A 19,920-nucleotide genomic window follows, 5' to 3' on the forward strand; every position below is an offset into this window, starting at 1 on the left:
CAGGGCCTCAGGGTCTTTTCTAATGAGTCAGTTCTTTGCATCAGGTGGCCAAAGTATTGGAGCTTCAGCTTCAGCATCAGCCCTTCCAATGAATATTCAGGACTGATTTCCTTTAGGATTGACTTATTGGATCTCCTTGCAGTCCAAGGGACTCTCAAATCTTCTCCAACACCACAGTTCAGAAGCATCAATTCTTTGGCACTCAGCCTTCTTTATGGTCCAACTCTCACATCCATACATGACTACGGGAAAAACCGTAGCTTTGACTAAACAGACCTTTGTCAGCAAAGTGATGTCTCTGCTTTTTAGTATGCTGTCTAGGTATGTCAGAACTTTTCTTCCAAGGAGCAAGCATCTTTGTAGTCACTATCTGCAATGATTTTGGAGCCCAAGAAAATAAAGTCTGTCATTGTTTCCATTGTTTCCCCATCTATTTGCCATGAAGTGATGGGACCAGATGCCATCATCTTAGTTTTCTCAATACTGAGTTTTAAGCCAGCTTTTTCATTCTCTTCTTTCACCTTCATCAAGAGACTCTTTAATTGCTCTTTGCTTTCTGCCATAAGGGTGGTGTCATCTGCATATCTGAGGTTATTGATATTTCTCCTGGCAATCTTGATTCCAGCTTGTGCTTCATCCAGCCCGGCACTTCACGTGATATACTCTGCATATAAGTTAAATAAGCAGGGTGACGACATATAGCCTTGATGTTCTCCTTTCCCAATTTTGAACCAGCCTATTGTTCCATGTCCCATTCTAACTGTTGCTTCTTGACCTGCATACAAGTTTCTCAGGAGGGAGGTAAAGTGGTCTGGTGTTCCCATCTCTTGAAGAATTTTCCACAGTTTGCTGTGATCCACACAGTCAGTATTCTAATCACATTACAACCTGTTATTATTTTTAATAGCTTTCAATTTTGGAATAGTTTTAGATTTGTAGGCACGTTGCATAACTTTCATATAGCCCTCACCCAGTTTCTCCCATGGTACATTTGCCAAAACCAAGAAACCAGCTCCAACACATCACTATTAACTAAGTGAAGTGAAGTGAAGTCGCTCAGTTATGTCTGACTCTTTGCGACCCCATGGGCTATTGCCCTCCTCCATCCATGGAATTTTCCAGGCAAGAGTACTGGAGTGGGTTGCCATTTCCTTCTCCAGGGGATCTTCCTGACCCAGGGATTGAACCCAGGTCTTCCGCATTGCAGGCAAACGCTTTACTATCTGAGCCACCAGGGAAGCCCCATTTAACTATTTTACTATAGCCCCATTTTACTATTAAATAAACTTCACCCTTTATTCATAAGTCAGCAATTTCCCCCCTCCCCCCCAAAATCCCATCCAGGACACTACACTGTATTTAGTCTTCATGCCTGCTTAGCCTCCTCCAATCTGAGATATTTCCTTAATCCTTTTGTGTCTTTCATGACCTTGACACTTTTGAAGAATACTGGCCAATTATTTTGTAGAATGCCCCTGTATTTGTCTTTGATTTATTTCTCTTGCTTAGACTGTGAATGGGTTTGAGGGAGGAAGAACACAGAGACAAATTCTTATCACATCATGTCAGCAGTACATATGATCAGCCTATTACCGATGAGGTTAACCTTGATTGCATGCTGATTTTTTAAACTTTAATTTTTAATGTAATTTAAAAAAATTGACTGTACCAGGTCTTTGCTGCAGCACACAGATTCTTTAGTTAGCAACATGCAAGATCCAGTTCCCTGACCAGGGATTGAACCCGGGCCCCCTGCATTGGGGGTGAGGAGTCTTAACCATCAGGGAAGTCTTTGTTTTTTTAACTGCCTCTTCAGGTCGACACATGTGCCTTGTGCGTTCATTTTAACAGCTGCATAATATTCCACAGTGTCAATGAAACATGGGTCATTCAAATCTTCCAAAGTTGTCATATAAGTGTGAAGATAATGTGAAAACTCTCAGTACCTGGATGAGTGATTCTCAGTAAGTGTGCTGAACTGGAAAGACAGCCGTGTGTTTGCTGTGGGTGAGATTTAAAACTGGGGGGTTGGTCCCAGTTCAGGGGTACGTGCTAGACAGTAGAAGGTGTCCCCAAGGAGGGGAAGATGGGTCCACAGAGGTCAGTGGAACCAAGTGGGGAAACCTCCAAGAAGTACATAAATGACTGTGAGAATGGTTGGGTCATAATGATGTCTTGAGCCCAGACAAGGAAAGAAAATTATTATAAATGGTGGAATGCAGAGAGCATCCGGTGGGGTAAAGATGGACCATGGGGAAGACTTTGAAAGGACCGGGCGAAAGCCTAGCTTAATCCAGGCACTGGAGGTAAGGCAGCGACGAAAGAAGGAACCTATGGAGGTCAGGAGGTCTCTGCCTTTTGTCATATCATCGTGTACCACCTCCGAGGGGATATGCCAACCTGTTGGAACATCCTCTTGGACAACATGCATGCTACTCCCGGTGGGTGGAGGGTAGGTCCTGCAGAAACAAATGTTCTTTGTTTCGTGTGTAGGGCTGGGATTCCCCTTCCCTTCCACTAGGCCATCTATCCCACCTCTTAGGAAATCTGGAGCCTATGTTCCGTCATGACTTTGTCACTGAGATATGTTTTCATGCAGAGTTGACAGTCATCCAGCTTTGGGAAATGAGAAGTTGAGGATCACTGCAAATTCCTCTTTCTCAGCCAAAGAGGTGCCTTGGATGTTTGTGGCAGGGGACTCCCTCCGCCAGCCCCGTAGCTACTGCCTGATTCCTTTTCTTCTCCACCTGGCCCCACCACTCCCATCCCAAGCAGACAGGAACCAGATCCCAACCCCCCTATCTCACTGCCCCCCCCCCCACAATGACATTTCAAATCAGGAACACATGAGACTTTGTCTAAAAAGTAACCAATGTCAGAGGAAGCATGATGCCAATTCAGTGATCTCCATCCCTCCTGGAGGACAAAGCTGATTTCAGACCTAGCGACTGCATTTTTCTCTAACGTGTGGATTTCATAGATGTTTCCCGAAGGCAAACCCACTGTCAGCCAGCCTTTCTGATATAGTCAGATGTCTCAGTGGTGGTGCTTTGCTGCTTCTCCAGTCTGGTCCTGCGGACCTTCTGCCAACAGAAACATATCCTGGTTTCTTAAAATGTTCTTACATGGTTCCGTGGGGGGGCGGGGGTGGTTCTGCACATCGCCATTGGACTTTATCAAGCAGCCTCGTGCCTGAGTGGTTACTAGCCACAGCTGAACGGTTCTTGGACTATCAGCTCTCACCCCACCTGTTGGAAGGAGAGTGTCGGTGTCCCTTTCAGGTGTTTTCATGAGACTGTGTTAGTCACTCAGTCATGTCGACTTTGTGATCCCGTGGACTGTAGTCCATCAGGCTCCTCTGTTCATGGGATTCTCTAGGCAAGAATACTGGAGTCAGTAGCCATTCCCTCTTCCAGGGTATCTTCCCGACCCAGGGATCGAACCCTGCATTGCAGGTGGATTCTCTACTATCTGAGCCACCAGGGAATAGCTTATTAGGCCGATGGGCTTAGGTTAAACTGCTTCTGCCGCTTCCTAGCTAGGGAGCCTCAGGTGGCTTCCTGAGCAGCCTCACCAAGTTGTTAATATATAATGGGCACCTGAAAAGCCAGCGTTAAAAATAACACCCACCTTCCATCATTCTTGTGACGATCAGATGAGGTGAGGAATATAAAACACCGAGGACAGTCCTTGGCACGTGGTGAAAGCTTATCACTTTTTTTTTTTCTTTTCTTATTTTGTAACAGTGCCAGGTTTGGGGGTGGGATCTAAGCATACCCAGTTCTGTTCGGGGCCAGCTGTGAGACTTTGTGCAAGTGGTCCTGTGGTCTAGGATTTAGGACTGATTATGGGATGATATGGTGACATTATTTGGGGATTCTATGAGATGTTCTGCATCTTAAGGGCTCAGATGTCTGTTTCTTTGGAGCAGTATTTCCATATCACTGCATGGGAAGGAGATGAAAGAAACCTAGGAAAGTAAGCTCTCTCCCTGTCTGTCCATATCTTTCTGTGTTGTCCGTATGTCCATCTCGGTCTCTCTTCTTTCAGACCCACTACTGAATCAGCCTCAACTTTCCCTGGCCCCGTGTGTCTTCCATGTGACACCAGTCTTTTCTAAGCTCAGGCAGAACTCAGAGTTTGTTACAGAAACACCCCAAATGTCTGCACGTGCTTGTCTCTGAATCAAGGCAAGTCAGGAACTTGCACCCATTTTAACTGTATCATTATTGAGGTTTGATTGGATACAGACTGGCAAGGCAAAGCTCTGTGTCAAGGCGAAAGAATTGGTAAAAGATGAAGTTCACATACTTTGCATTTAGAGCCGGTAGTTTACCTAGGCTCCTCTGTGCATGGAATTTCCCAGGCAAGGATACTGGAATGGGTTGCCATTTCCTTCTCCAAGGAATCTTCCCGACCTAGGGATTGAACCTGTGTCTCTTACATTGCAAGTGTATTTACTGCTGAATCACCAGGGGAGAGCACCTAGCCTGCAAAGGAGCTGAATATTGAACTCATTGGCTTGAAAGTTTGTAAGGGCAGGGTAGATGGAACGTGTCAGTAAGGAAGAGGCCCGAGGCAGAACATCCTAATTTCCCACCTAATAGCTGTGTGCCTCTTCTATGCCCACCCCTCCCCCACCCAGGGTGGGTAAATCCTGATCCACTGATGGAAACATGTGGCTCCATCCCTTTTGCCTGTTTCTGGTTTAGACAGGGACATGTGACCAGTTCCAGCCAATGGGGTGTGAGAAGTCTCCTGGGGGCTACTAGGAAAGGATTTTTTGCTCCTATAAAGAGACACAAGGAGGCAGCCCCCTTTCCCCTTCTGGATGTTGTGTGTGGATGTTTGCCTGGAGCTATGGCAGCCACCTTGAGACCATGAGGGGTGACTTTGAGGACGACAGTCAGAAAGATAGAAAGAATCTGAGTCCTTGATGCCATCAATGAGCTATTGAATTAATCTACCCTGGAACTACTCTACCTCTGGGTGTCTTCCTTAGGGAGATGTCTCCAACGTTGAAACACTTTTGTTTGGGCTTCCTGCTACTTCCAAAGACATGCATGCTGACTGATTCAATAACTACAAGTCACGTGGGACAGAGGTAAGAGGTGTGATAACTTGTTAGTTGGTTGTGACCAAGTAGAATCCCATACTAGTTGTCATCCATTATCACCTGCTGCATCAGCCTGTGCCCATAGAATAAGAGGTCTGCTGCCTTTAAAATTAATATTTATTTGGCTGTGCCTCGTCTTAGTTGTGGCATGGGAGGTCTTTAGCTCTAGCATGTGGGATCCGGTTCCCCGACCAGGGATTGAACCTGGGCCCCCTGCATTGAAAGCACAGAGTCTTAACTGCTGGACCACCAGGGAAGTCCCATCACCTGCCTTTTTTTATAGCCTGATCATAAGCACACACCTTCCCCAGCCTCCGTGAAGGAAATGAGCTTCTTCACGAGGATCCCGTGGGGAGTTTCAAGAGGAGCTCCCCACAGAAGCAGCAGAACGGGAAGAAATCACTCAGTCTCTTTCCTCAGACCTTGTAATCTGAAGGCCACCTTCTCTATTTGACGGAGGAAACCTAAATACCAGCAACATGAGATTGTCTTGGGGAACCAATGAGCTAAAGATTGTTAAGTGCTGAGGACAGTGTCCGGCACATAATAAGCAATCAGTAAGGGATTTCCCTGGTGGTTCAGTGGTTAAGACTCCATGATGCCAATGCAGGGGGCATGGGTTTGATCCCTGGTGGTGGAACTAAGATCCTGCAAGCTACACGGAGCAGCAAAAAAAAAAAAAAAAAAAAAAAAAAAGAACTCATAAGCAATCAGTAAACATGGCTGTTGTTATGACTAATCCTTCTCTTTGACATGTGACGTCTTAAGCAGGAATGCATTTATCCCTACACATCACTCAGTCAACCTGTAATGCTTGAGGCCAGGATCACTGGGGCCATACTGGAGGCTGGCTGCCACACAGGGACTCTATTGGCCACTTATATATATTGTTTCTAAACTTCATTCTCAAGTATTAGAGGGATGCCTTCTAATCCTGGCATCCCCCAAGGGAGCCAACTTGAGGAATGTCTCCTAAGAGGACTAAAGACCTTGACAAAGGAAGGGAAAAGGGTAACGGGACAGGGAAAAGAAAAAGTAAGAAGAGGTGGACAGAGAGCAGAAGGGAAGGAAGGAGGGGAGAAAGATAAAGTAGCCCATGTCCAGGAGAGGGGAGCAGCTGGTCCACGGGGCCATCCTTGCTCTGGTTTGCAGAGAACATTCCCTGGGGTGGGGGTGGGGGCTGGGTTCAGATGTGGTCATCACTGGTCTTTAATTCCTGGCAGGCTTCCTGCCCTAGAGACAGTGGGGTGTCCTAATTGAGAGCAACCGAAATGCAAAGGCTTTTGACACGTAGATTGTTTCCAGGGTCTCCTTCTTCCTGTGGCTTCTGTTTTTCTTATTAAACTCTGCTTCTAAATTGGTAGCGGAAAGAAAGACAGTGAGGCAGCCCAGGGAAAGCATGAGTCTTCCCAGTCCTGGGCTCACACCCCGCAAAGGAGAGCCGCAGGTCTCCGCATCCTGAGATGCTTTCTGGCCATGTAGCTTAGAAATGGCCTGGCATGCAGAGCTGGGCCTTTCATCCAAATGTCCAGATTAATGTTACCTCTGAGTGTTCGAAGGAGCCATGAGGTCTGACTTACTCACAGCCCTTTCTTCCTGGCTGAACCCCCCATAGGTCTCTCTGTTGTTCTATCCAGGGAGCTTCTCAGCAGGAAGAGAGAAGCCTGTTGTAAAAAATTCCATGAATTGATGTCAGCTCAGCAGCCACGAGGAATATTGGGCCACACGAGGCATGTCCTGGGACCCTAACATCTTTTCCACCACTTCCTGAGCAGGAAACTAAAGGGAAGAAGCAGAAATTTACATTCTCTGACAAAGTGCAGAGGCTGCAATGAGGTAAAACACAACAGCCAAGGCAGTGGGAGCTGGCCCAGAGGCTTGGACTTGCTGCTTGCATCCTGGGAACAAGTCCCCACCCACCCTGGGCATCCCAGGGTTAATGCTACAAGACCCAGTCTTGCACGTGACTTTGGGGTGCCCTGGAGAGCTGGCAGCTAGTCTGTGAGGGTCATCACATTCCCAACAGTAGCTGTGTCTCCAACCACACAGAGCTGTCACATTTAAATGTGAATTCTCTGGCCTTTCCAAGCTCAAGATCAAGGCTCTCCCCATTCTGCTCCCCTCTCTCCCCTGGGGTTGGTCTGAGGTTAACCTCGGTATTGGTGATGAGGCAGCATTTGAATGACTCTGGGAAAAACTCTCTGAGTCAGTGACATCTAGTTGCCTACCTAAATAGCCATTCTTTCCTTGTTCCTCAGAAGGAGTCCGGATACTGTGCCCAACCACAAACTGCATTTCTTGGCTTTCCTTGTGGCTGAGTCTGCCCTTGAGACTGAGTTCTGAACCAGTGGAAGTGGAAGTGTGGCATGGCACTTGCAAGAAGTCTTCTTAAAGAGAGCTGACTCAGCTGGGAGGAGAGCCCTTTCTGGTGTTTCTTCCTATTGCCTGGAAGCTAGGCTTGATGGCTAGAGCTCCAGCAGCCATCTTGGACCATGAAATGACCTTGAGGATGGAAGCTACATGTTGGGAGAATGAAATAGAAATATGGAAGGAGCATGAGTCCCTGATGGCATCATATTGCCACCATGCCAGTCTTTGACTGTCTATTTACGAGCTTCTTTTAAGCAAGGAAGAAATAAAATTGTATCCTGTTCAGTCTACTGATAGTTTGGATTTTCTGTTATTTACAGCCAAAAGTACTCCTAACTGATATACCTATCAAATTTCTCCTCTCTTATCCAGGTGCCACTGTACATGGAATTCACATATGAGAGATGCATCCTTTTCTGTTAAGTTTTCCTTTTCTGGGAACATCATCTCAGATTAAAGTAGAAGCAGGGGAACCAATGAAGTGCATCTTTGAACCTGTTGAGTTTATCTCTCTCCTCCCAGGCTTTGGTCTCTTCCTTCTCCTCACACACTGGTTTGCTTTTAGTTTGCTGTCAAGGAATTTCTCCCTAGCTGGTAAGTCACTACATCTTATGGGATATTTGGTTTCAATCAATTTGTCATTTCCTACTGTCATTCCTATTAGTGACAAACTTGTCATTATAAATCCTATCTTGAAAAAAATTCTTCCTTGATTCCACATCCCCTTATAACTATTGCCCAATTTCTCTGTTGCCCTTTATAGCAAAAATTCCAGAAAGATTCATCCATACCAGGACTGCTCATCTGGGAACTCCAAGAAGCAGCACTCATATCATGGCCTGCATCAGGGGCACCTCTCTGTCGTGCAGTGTACAACTTGTAGATCTCTACGTGGGAGGCTGGGACGATGCTCAGTGACTCCACTGCCTTAATTACCAGGCTCTTTTGAACCTGATCTTATCGTGCATTTCTTTCACTACTCCAGATAAACAGCTCTTGTCAAGGTTCTCAGTGACATCCATCTTACCAAATGGCAAGGTAAATTCTCAGTCTTCACCTTACCCTGTTTAGCGGCAGGCAGTGTTTGTCAATCACACCTCCTTCTTTTCTGTTTTAATGTTTATCTGTTGTATCTTTGGCTGCACTGGGGCTTCGTTGCTGCCCACAGGCTTTCTCTAGCTGTGGCGAGTGGGGGCTGCTCTGTTGTCATGTGCAGGCTTCTCACTGTGGTGGCTTCTCTTGTTGTGGAGCACGGTCTCTAGGCACACAGGCTTAGGAACTGCGGCCTGAAGTCTCTGGAGCGAGGCCTCGGTGGTGGTGGTGCACAGGTTCAGGTGCTCTGTGGCATGTGGAATCTTCCCTGACCAGGGATCGAACCTATGTCCCCTGCATCAGCAGCTGGATTGTTATCCACTGCACCACAAGGAAAGTCCATACCTCCTTCTTAAAATGCTTTCTTTCCCTGGCTTCCGAGGCTCTATTCTCCTACTGCGCTAGTTATGACCTTTCAGCCTCATTGTCTTCCCCAAACATCACTGTTTTGTTTATTGCTAAATTCTCAGCATAAAGAATAGTGTCTGGCACACGGCAAGCCTTCAATCAACATGGCAGGCATTGAATGAATGAATGCATAGGGGATTGTATCTAAAGGAGTGAATGTCAAATAGTGGAATTTCAGGCACTGTGATAAGAGTGCTGGTATTTGGGGGCAGGATAGTTATTTTTACTAACTTCTAAAATTCCATGTGGGGGGCACAGGAAGCTATGTTTTTTTCTTTACATCAGAATAATAGGTCAGTTCTTGTGTCTAGGTGCTGGGTTGCAAACACAGGAAATACATTTTTCACAATAGCCCGGATATAGAAACAACCTAAATGTCCATCGAGGGATGAATGGATAGAGAAGGTGCGTTATATAATGCGCAATGGAATATTATTCAGGCTCTAGAGAAACAGGAAATCCTGCCCTTTGTGACATCATGAATGGACCTTGAGAACATTAGGCTGAGATCAGTCAGACAGAGAGAGATAAACTGTATAATCTCATTTATAAAAAATGAGAAAAGTCTAAGTTTCATGAGTTTTATGAAGCAGAGAAGAGAATGGTGGTTAGCAGGGGCTGGGGGGTTGGTGGAATTAGGAGGATGTTGGCCAAAGGGTACAAACTCCCAATTATAAGACAAATATGGGGAATTCCCTGGTGGTTGTGTGGCTAAGACTCTATGCTCCCAATGCAGGGGGCCTGGATTCAATCCCAGGTCAGGGAACTAGATCCCATATGCCGTTACTAAGAGTTCATATGCCTTGACTGAAAGATCCTGTGTGTTGCAACTAACTCCTGGCACAACCCACTAAAGAAAGAAATACATTAAAAAAAAAAAAAAGACAAATTGGTTCTGGAAATCTAGTGTACAGCGTGGTGATCACATTATATACTTGAAATTGCTAAGATAGTAGATCTTTAATGTTCTCACCGTGAAAACGATATGGTGGGACTGCCCTGGCGATCCAGTGGTTAGGACTCCTCACTGTCACTGTTGAGGGCCCAGCTTGCATCCTTGGTCAGAGAAATGAGATCTCACAAGCCTCGTGGTATGACCAAGAAGAAAAGAGAAGAAAAGAAAAAATAAAAAAAGGAAATGGCAGTTGTGGGATGGAATGGAGGTGTTGGCTAATGCTTTGGGGGTGATCATTTTGCAACATACAAGTGTAACAGATCAACACATTGTACTCTTGCCACAACATTGGGCCCACCCAGATAATTTTCCCATCCCAAGATCCTTAACTGAATCACAGCTGCAAAAGCCCTTTTGCCACCTAAGGTCTATGTGCTGTGATTAGTCTCTCCATTGCATCTGACTCTTTGTGATCCCATGGACTGTAGCCCGCCAGGCTCCTCTGTCCATGGGGATTCTCCAGGCAAGCATACTGGAGTGGGTTGCCATGCTCTCCTCCAGGAGATCTTCCCAACCCAAGGATCGAGCCCAGGTCTCCTGCATTGCAGGCAGATTCTTTATCAGCTGAGCTACCAGGGAAGCAAATGGTCAGAAACAGTTGCCGAAACCTGGGATTGAACCAGGGACCTTTAGATCTTCAGTCTAACGCTCTCCCAACTGAGCTATTTCTGCCACCCGTTCATAGGTCCATACACAATGCCATTTGCAGGTTTGGGGATTGGGATGTGCACATCTTTGGGGAATTATATATCTGCCACACTTCCTGATCCTGAATCTTACAAAAAAATATTTATTTATTTGCCTGTACAAGTTCTTAGTTATGGCATGCAGGATCTTTGATCTGCATGTGGCATTTGGGATCTAGCTCCCAGACCAGGGACTGAACTCAGGCCCCCTGCACTGGGAATTTAGAGTCTTAGCCACTGGACCCCCTGAGAAGTCCCCTGATCCTGGATATTTACTCCAGCATCCCTTTCTCAGTGAGGCTTATGCTGATGATGCAGGCCTCCTGCTCTATCTTTTCTTCTAGCAGAGTATGCAATTGACTAATACCTGGTGAATATTCCCTGTTTACCTCACTAGACTGTCAGCTTTAGAAGGGCAGGAAGTTGATCATTTTCTTCACTGCTTCCTCTCCAGCACCTGCCATATAGATGATGCTTGGTAAATGTTGGTTAAATAAATGATAGAAAGGAAAAAAGCCAATAACAACAGCCAACCCTTTTTAAACCTCAGTTTGAGCACCTAAATGGAGAGTTCTCTCACATTTGTTAAATTGGGTCAGGGAATTGATGCAGCCAACAAGCCCTTTAAACCTTGTGTTGGGAGACTGAGAGCCTCACGCAGGGTGTCCCAGGCCGCCGCAGAGGCACAGAGGAGTCACGATAGCACAGTCAACAGAGGCTCAGAGGAGCTGAACAAGGATGCTCTTCATTGAAAGAGACTACGAGAGTGATTAGCCAATGTTACCCACAAGCGCACCTAACTCAGTCCCCCAACAGACGATTCCTGAGCTGGCCACCCTGTGCCACTCTGGGATGCTCTGGGAGCAGTAGGCTGGGTGGCCCCGAGCAGCTGGCCCTGGGTCCCTGGCTTTCTCTGGTTCTGTTCTTTCTAACTTTCAACCTGTGGCCTGCGACCTTTTTTCCAATGATAGTACCAGGAAATTCCTTGAATTTGAGTGATGATGTGTTATTTTCTTTCAAGAGGTTAACTCTCAAAATCTCTTGTTCTCTCCATTTCTGCCATCTCGGGAGCATTTGGCCATTTTTAAAGATGGAATCTGTTTTATTAGTCTTAATCTTGTGCAGTTGTTTCTTCCAGCTCAGTGCTAGACTGTCAGGGCATCCTACAAAGGTTTGGCGGGACTTCTAGGGAAAACGCCTGCTGATGATAGAATAACACAGTGCCTTGGCCAGCTGGATTCCCAAAAATGCACCCTCTGACAGGGCTTCCCAGTCACTGAGAAGCAGTTGCTGGGGGCTCAGCCTGCAGCTGACGCTGGAAAAAGAGAAGAGAAAAAATGGGAGGAGAGAGGTGGGTTCAGGGCAATTTTTCTGCACAGTTCCTGGAAGCTAGGTTTGGGTGTATCTGAATGAGATGGTTCGTGTTCACATCAGGGGAAGAAAAAGAACTCAAAAGACAGAACAGCCACAGTGGACAAGCGATGAAAAGAAACAGTGAACCCTTCTAATGAGAAGCCCACAAACACCCTGAGAATTCATTTCACCCTCCCCACCCCCTGGTTCATCATTTTGCTTGCTTTCAAATTTTTTTTTAATTGGTCAAGGTTTTATTTTGACCCATAAATTCTTCTTTTTTGATACACATATGTATTGTGAAATGATTATTACAATCAGGTTAATTAACATGTGCATATATCTCCTCCCTCTTGAGCTTCCTGCTTGAGCTTCTCCCCCACCACCCCTACTTCCCGCCCCTTCTAAGTCATCACAGAGCACCAGCTGGCTTTCAAGTTTTGGGAGCAGTGAAAACTATATCACAGGATTGGGAGGCAGGACGCTCAGCATCTAACCCAACTTTGCTCCAAAGATGAGCCATGTGACTTTGGGGAAATTGCTTACCCTTTCCATCATCATCTATACAATTAAGGACAAATAATTATTCTGGCTTCTGAAGTTAAGGGGAAACTCAAATGAGATAATATACATCATCATCATCACTGTTGTTGTGATTCTAACATCAGAGACGGAGGAATGGGGCTGGCTGGGGAGAGAGCCTGGAAACTTGGTATCTTGGGTCTTTATTTTAACTTCCAGAAGTCTTGCTGCTTTCTTCCTTTAAAGTGTCTCATCTAAGTTAAATTTAATACATTTGGGCAGTTGTTTAGAATTTGGAAGAGATTCACCAACGTAGCAGAACTTTCATACCTGAATCAAACAGTGCCTTCTTTATAGAAGTTCAACTCCTCCAGGAGCACAACCTCTAACTGCAGGAGGTTCACGTCCTTACAAAGATGCAGAGTTGGATATAAGAAAAGGATTCTTAACTAGGGAGATGTCTAGAATAAGTATTTCAGGGTGTTCAAGTACACAGCTGGTACATTTTTTTTCAGTGAATGAGGAAACAGTCTGGCCGAGGGGAAAGCAATATTTCACCACTGAGGTATCCAACTAGATTCTGACCCTCATTGCTCCTCATATCCCAAATCCATGCCTTTTGTCATGTGACTTTGGAGTCCCTCCTATAAAGGTGGCATTTATCTTTTGGAACTTTCTGCTCTAGGGTAAGATGCTTCACTACTTTGATTAAAATTTTTTTAAAATATAGAATATTTATTTATTGGCTGTGGGGGGTCTTTGTTGCTGCACTCGGGCTTTCTCTAGTTGAGGCAAGCGGGAGCTCCTCTCTAGCTGCAAGAACATGAACTTCTCATTGTGGTGGCTTCTCTTATTTTGGAGCATGGGCTCTAGGTGTGTGGGCTTCCATAGCTGTAGAGCATGGTTTTAGTTGCCCCTTGGCATGTGGAATCCTCCCGGACCAGGGATCGAACCCGTGTCCTCTGCATTGGCAGGCGGATTCTTAACCACTGAAGCTCCAGGAAAGTCCCAAGACACTTAGTTACTTTGGGGATATTTTCTTATCCATTCAGTGAGGACAAAAAAAACCCCAGCCCATAGCAGTGTCGTGAGGGTTAGAAGCAACACATATAAGTGGCCAGTAGGGTCCCTGTGTGGCAGCCAGCCCCCAGTAGGTCTCCAGTATCCTGGCCTCCCGGTGGTCCCCTCTCACTCGGACTAGGGCTGGACTGTGTAACCAGTGCGGAAACGCCGATGCATGACTTCCAAAGCTAGGTCACAAAAGACACTGCCGCTTCCACTTTGGTCTCTCCTGGATCCTTTGCTCTGGGAAAAGCAGCTGCCCAGGAGGAGGACACTCAAGCAGCCCTCTGGGCAGGTCTGCAAGGCGAGGAGCTGGGGTCTCCTGCCAACAGCCAGCACAATTTGGCCAGTCGCGTGGAAGAGCCAACTAGAAAATGGGCCCTCGAGCCCCGGTCAAGCCTTCAGATGTCCACAGTCCTGGCCAGCCTCTTGGCTGCAATCACGTAGGAGACCCTGAGCTAGAACCACCCCGTTCAGCCACTCCCAATTCCTGACCCTCCCAAACTGGGTGAGACTGTATAAGTGTTGTTATTTTAAGCTGCTAAGTTGTAGGGTAATTTGTAACACAGCAATAGGTAGCTAAAATGCCCTGGCACATGGCTTACATAATAAATGATCAGTGATACGAACTGTTTATTGAGTTTCCATTATGTGCCTCACATTCAGCTTGAGGCTCTAGAAATGAACCGTATATACTGGGTTGGCCAAAATGTTCATTCATGTTTTTCTATCAGATGTAATGGAAAAACCCCAACGAACTTTTTGGCCAACCCATTACATCATCCCTTCCTTTAAGATACTTAGATTAGCAAAGGGAAGAGTAATGGGCTCCAAGGTGGACACAGGTGCCCTTGGTACTGAAACCTGCCCCCTGGAAATACTGTTGAAGGAAAGTCCTCTGGAAATCCCAAGTAGAGGAACTATAATCCCCAAATTGATTTTAACGTCTTTATGTAATGGCAACGTGTCTGCTTCTCTTACAGAAGAAAATTAAGAACAGAACTCCTTTTATTAAGCAAATTCTGATATCCTGCAATCTGACCAGGACAACATCCACCCACAGAATGTGCTGGGGTGTTCTTAAAGTCAATGAGGCTGATTTAAGTGATGCACTTGAGTTTGAATTATAAATGAGAGCTGTGCTTAGGTATGTGCTTAGGATATAACCTCTGTCACCACCAGGTGGCGCCCTGGAGGTCTTGGCTTCCTCTTGGGGCTGTCGCCATCCTCAGTGGCTCTCTGGGTGTGCACATTTTTGGTATTTTTTAATCGTGCCAGGTGTCTTGCAGGATCTTTGTTCCCCTACCAGGCGTGGAACCCAGGCTCTCGCCAGTGAAAGCGTGGAGTCCTGACCACTAGACCACCAGGGAACTCCTATGAGTTGGATTAGCTTTGGAGGCAGGGGGAGTCTCCAGACTGTTTCCCTGAAGTTGGTTTTACTGGCCTCTGGAGGTTCTACTTCCAGTGGTTTCATTAATAACAACAACACAACGAGAGGCAGCCCTTTGTAGACCAGACACTAATATACATAATACATACTATATATATAATATAGCACAGTTGACCCTGGAACAACATGGGTTTGAACTGCATGGATTTCTTTCAATGATAAATACTGCAGTACTACATGGGCTCATGGTTGCTTAAATCCCCTAATGTGGAATGGCGGATACGACAGCCCAATATAAATCATATGTGAATTTTTGACTTCATGGAGGTTTCTGGCATTCCTAACCTCTGCTGTGGTTCAATTTATATGATATATAATATTTGGCATAGCATACTATATAATTGGGCTTCCCAGGTGGTGCTAGTGGTAAAGAATCCGCCTGCCAATGCAGGAGACACAAGAGATGAGGGTTCGATCGCTTGTTCAGGAAAATCCCCTGGAGGAGGGCATGGCAACCCACTCCAGTATTCTTGCCTGGAGAATCCCATGGACAGGGGAGCCTGGTGGTCTATAGTCCATAGGGTCACAGAGTTGGACACAACTGAAATGACTTAGCATGTGTGCACTATATAGTTATGTATAGTAAGTATACTGTATATGATTTTATATATACTATATGTAGTATGTAATATATAATATGTGCAATAAGTGATTTCTGAATCATATGAAATAATTATTTTCAGTTTTTTCACATAGTATTATTTTATTAAGGCTTATTCATGTCCTTAAATACTCCTTGGAAACTTGATTTTAATTGCTATTTAATATTCAAGCACATGGAAATACCACACCTTATTTGTTTACTATTCTTTTTTGGGATACTGAATTATTTCTCCTTTTTAAACATTACTATGTTGCAGTATAATTCACCTGTGTGAACCTTTGCTTATGTCTCTGATTATTTCCTGACACTAGATATCTAGAAGTGGAATTACTGGACCAAAGTGTGAGGACATTTTCAGGGCTTCTTCTGTTACCACATTTTTTCCAGTGGAAAAGCCAAATTATAACCCCACCAGTGTGAGTACCCATTTTTCTGTATCCTCACTAACACTGTTTTTTAAAAATTATTATGAAATTTTTTATTAGTTTGGCGAGCTTTTAAAATATATTGTCTTGCTTATATGTTTTTGCATATCTTTAATTATGCAGGTGAACTTTTTTCATTCATCTATTAAACATGTGCTTCCCTTCTTTTACAAAGGTCTTTGTTCTCTGTTAGAGTGATTACCTATTTTCTTATTTTGTGTGTGTGTGCTTTATTTATTTTTAATTGGAGTATAATTGCTTTACAATATTGTGTTGGTTCTTATTTGTTTTTAAGAACTTTTTATATATGAAGGATATTGATCATTGATCCATCATCAGTATATCAGTGTGTTTGCTTTTAAATTTTATTCATAATATTCTCCAGTGTTCTGAGGTTTTGCTTTAATATAGCCAAATCTATCAATCACAGATTTCTTTCATTGGTGCTTAAAAAGCTCTGTCCTATCCAGAAATCAAATTAGTATTCACCTTTATTTTTTCCCTGCTTGTTTTGGAGATTTATCATTATTATTCTTTTGAATTTGCTTCTTTTATCCATCTGGATTTTATTTTGGTTTATGATGTTGAGGAGTCAACATTATTTTTTTCCCTAAGTACCTAACCAATCGTCCCAGCACCAGTGACTAATCCCTTTTTTCTGCATTGATTTGTAATGCTACATTTATGGTATATTAAACTTTTATACAAGCTGGATCCTAGTACATATAAAATCTACATTTTTGTACTGTTTATTCCTCCAGAGAGATGTTTTTAATATACAGAGTGGTCCATGCCATTTTCCTTCCACGACACGCCCAGCTCACATCCTTTAGTATAAAATCCAGACTGCCTGCCCCCACCCCACCCACCAGTCTCCCCTGCTCTGTAGCTCTTGTCCCACCAGGGGGCCCGTGTGACTCCACGATCCACCCACCTCGTCAGACCTGGTCCCTTTTTCCTCCCACGCCCCTGACACCCTACATCCAACCACTCCACCATCCTTGGTGTGATCACTGGGCTTCAGCCTTGGAAATGGCAGCTTCCCAACCAACCCCCGGCCAAGCTCCCTACTCCCTACTTTTACTTCCCTCTAGTCCATCCTCCACAGGCAGCCACATCCATCTTTGTGTAAGCACGCATCATGTGTGTGCATCCCCTAAACACATTCCTTGAACAGAGCCTGGCAACCGTGAGCTGCTCACAGAAGAAGGCACATGGCCCCGAGCAGAGCCCTGCGCACGTTGCGGTGCCCAGTGAGCACTGATGAACGCGCGCTGGCGGGACCTGCGTGGCGGCCCCGAGATCTCTCCAGGTGTCCCAGCACCCTGCCCCGGCCCACGCCCAAGCGTCTTCCTCCCCTGGGAACACCCCCACCTCTCTCCTGACACACTCACCCGTCCAGACTCAACCCTGGCTCTCCCCTCTCCAGAGGCTTCTCTGGGGTGACCCGGGCCCCTTCTGTCCTCCGGGGCCCCCACGAGCTTTGGTGTCACGGACACCTCTGTTCACCGCTCTTACACTTGGAGGTAAGAGGAGTCTGTGTTTTCCCAGCCATGAAGAGCATCGTCCTGGGACAAACCCTAGCTCCACCACCTGGGGCTCTGTGACCCAGGGCAGGTTACTCAGCCTCTCTATGCCTCACTCTGTAAAAGGACAAGGGTAACTTTGAGGGGTTATCGTGAGGATTAAATGAACTAATACCAGCGAAAGGCTTTGAGCACTGCCTGTATTGCTAAGTGCCTTGTACTCTTGGGGTATTATTCTTTTTTTTTTTTATCATTAGTTTTCTTCTTCCCACATCTTCAGGGCACCTGCCCTGAAGGGCACAGCATGTAGGTGTTAAATAAGGGAAACAAGGAGGGCAGAGGGAAAACAAGAGGACAGAAGAGAGGCAGGCGGGGCGGGGTGTTGGCCTTCCCTGACCACCACCCCACTCCTGGCTACTCCTGTACATCCCTTCCCTGGCTGGTCACCCATGCCGCTCTGTACCATTAACTCTTTTTCTAATTTGCGGTTTAAAGTAATTAATTAATTATTTCTTGGCTGCGTCGGGTCTTAGTCGCGGCCCGAGAACTCTATCGCTGTGGCGCTGCGGTTTAGTTCGCGGGCGCCATGTGGGATCTTAGTTCCTCAACCAGGGATCGAACTCCCACTCTCTGCACTGGAAGGAAGATTCTTAACCACTGGACCACCAGGAGAAGTCCCCTGTACTATTAATTCTTGGCACCTTATCCCCTGGTGGGAGGCGTCTTCCGACTGTATCTTCCAATCTGGCTGCCATGGGCACTTCATAATGTTTGCGGGATTGAATCAAAACCAGGAACGGAGGGGCCACGTGTCCAGTAGGGGGCGCTCACTGCTGGGGATGCCCAGTTTGGGTCTACTATCTAGGCGTGGGACCCGCAGAGCTGATGACAGTAACAGCTAAGGAGCTTTGGTGTCGCGGTTACCTCCGTTCACTGCACTTACACTTTGATGCAGGAGGGGCCCGTGGTTTTCCAGCCTAGACAGCAGCGTTTGTGCCCTCCCAGCGTGTCACACCCTGGGTTAGTCCTTCACCTGCTTTCAATCCTCACGGCAAGCTCAGGAGCTGGTTATAGGCACCATCTCCTTATACAGATGAGGCCACGGGGGCACAGAGAGGCGGAGGAACTTCCAAAATCACACAGCTAGCATGTGTCAGAGCCGGCATTCCCAAACTTTTCCTTTCCTGACCATGCAGGACACCTCAGTGGCGTAGACCTACCTACCCAGGCAGAAAGAGATCTCCCGGGGCTTCAGGATTCACTCCTGAGGTGGACTTTGAAACCACTGCAGCCTGAAGCTTTGAAGGCCTCATGCCAATGCCTCGTGGCTATGTGGAGATCATAATAGTGCTTGGGATCCAGTCTCAACAAACACTCAGTTGTATTTATAATACATAATACAGTAAGTCCCCCACGTATGAATGAGTTCCATTCCAAGTGCTTGTTCATAAGTCCAATTTGTAAATCCAGCGAAGTTAGCCTGGGTACCCAACTAACACAATCGGCTATATAGTACTGTATTGTAATAGGTTTATAATACTTTTCACACAAATAAATCATTAAAAAAACATAAAAATAAAACACTTTTAATCTTACAGTACAGGACCTTGAAAATTTCAGTAGGACAGTACAAGAGCTGGCATCCAGAGCTGACATTGAGTGAACAAGCAAGAAGAGTTACCGACGGGAGGAGGAAGTGGAAGTGGACAGTGGTAGAGCTGAAGGATCGTCAGCAACAGGAGATGGACTTCGGTTCAGTCGCTCAGTCGTATCCGACTCTTTGTGACCCCATGAACCGCAGCACGCCAGGCCTCCCTGTCCATCAACAACTCCCAGAGTTCACCCATACCCATGTCCATTGAGTCGGTGATGCCATCCAACCATCTCATCCTCTGCCGTCCCCTTCTCCTCCTGCCCTCAATCTTTCCCAGCATCAGGGTCTTTCCCATTGAGTCAGCTCTTCGTATCAGGTGGCCAGGGTATTGGAGTTTCAGCTTCAACATCAGTCCTACCAATGAACACCCAGGAGATCAGTGGAGAAATAACTCCAGAAAGAAGGAAGGGATGGGGCCAAAGCAAAAACAACACCCAGTTGTGGATGGGACTGGTGATAGAAGCAAGGTTCGATGCTGTAAAGAGCAATATTGCATAGGAACCTGGAATGTTAGGTCCATGAATCAAGGCAAATTGGAAGTGGTCAAACAGGAGATGACAAGAGTAAACGTTGACATTCTAGGAATCAGCGAACTAAGATGGACTGGAATGGGTGAATTTAACTCAGATGACCATTATATCTACTACTGTGGGCAGGAATCCCTTAGAAGAAATGGAGTAGCCATCATAGTCAACAA

The 19,920-nt window shown here is 45.8% G+C and overlaps 1 long non-coding RNA gene and 2 other non-coding genes across 3 annotated transcripts; 1 reads left to right on the forward strand and 2 right to left on the reverse strand.

The window, feature by feature from the left end:
• Positions 1-5,008: 5,008 nt before the first annotated feature.
• Positions 5,009-7,545, forward strand: LOC133055746 (uncharacterized). Its single transcript, XR_009692698.1, has 3 exons — positions 5,009-5,104; positions 6,754-6,952; positions 7,375-7,545. It is a non-coding gene; the product is annotated as an uncharacterized LOC133055746 (long non-coding RNA).
• TRNAE-UUC (transfer RNA glutamic acid (anticodon UUC)) lies at positions 5,300-5,372 on the reverse strand. The gene has a single exon. It is a non-coding gene; the product is annotated as a tRNA-Glu (tRNA).
• Positions 7,546-10,540: 2,995 nt separating the features above from the next.
• TRNAF-GAA (transfer RNA phenylalanine (anticodon GAA)) lies at positions 10,541-10,613 on the reverse strand. Its single transcript has one exon. It is a non-coding gene; the product is annotated as a tRNA-Phe (tRNA).
• Between the last annotated feature and the right edge of the window lie 9,307 nt (positions 10,614-19,920).

Source organism: Dama dama, chromosome 5, assembly GCF_033118175.1.
Source record: "Dama dama isolate Ldn47 chromosome 5, ASM3311817v1, whole genome shotgun sequence".
Classification (NCBI taxonomy): domain Eukaryota; kingdom Metazoa; phylum Chordata; class Mammalia; order Artiodactyla; family Cervidae; genus Dama; species Dama dama.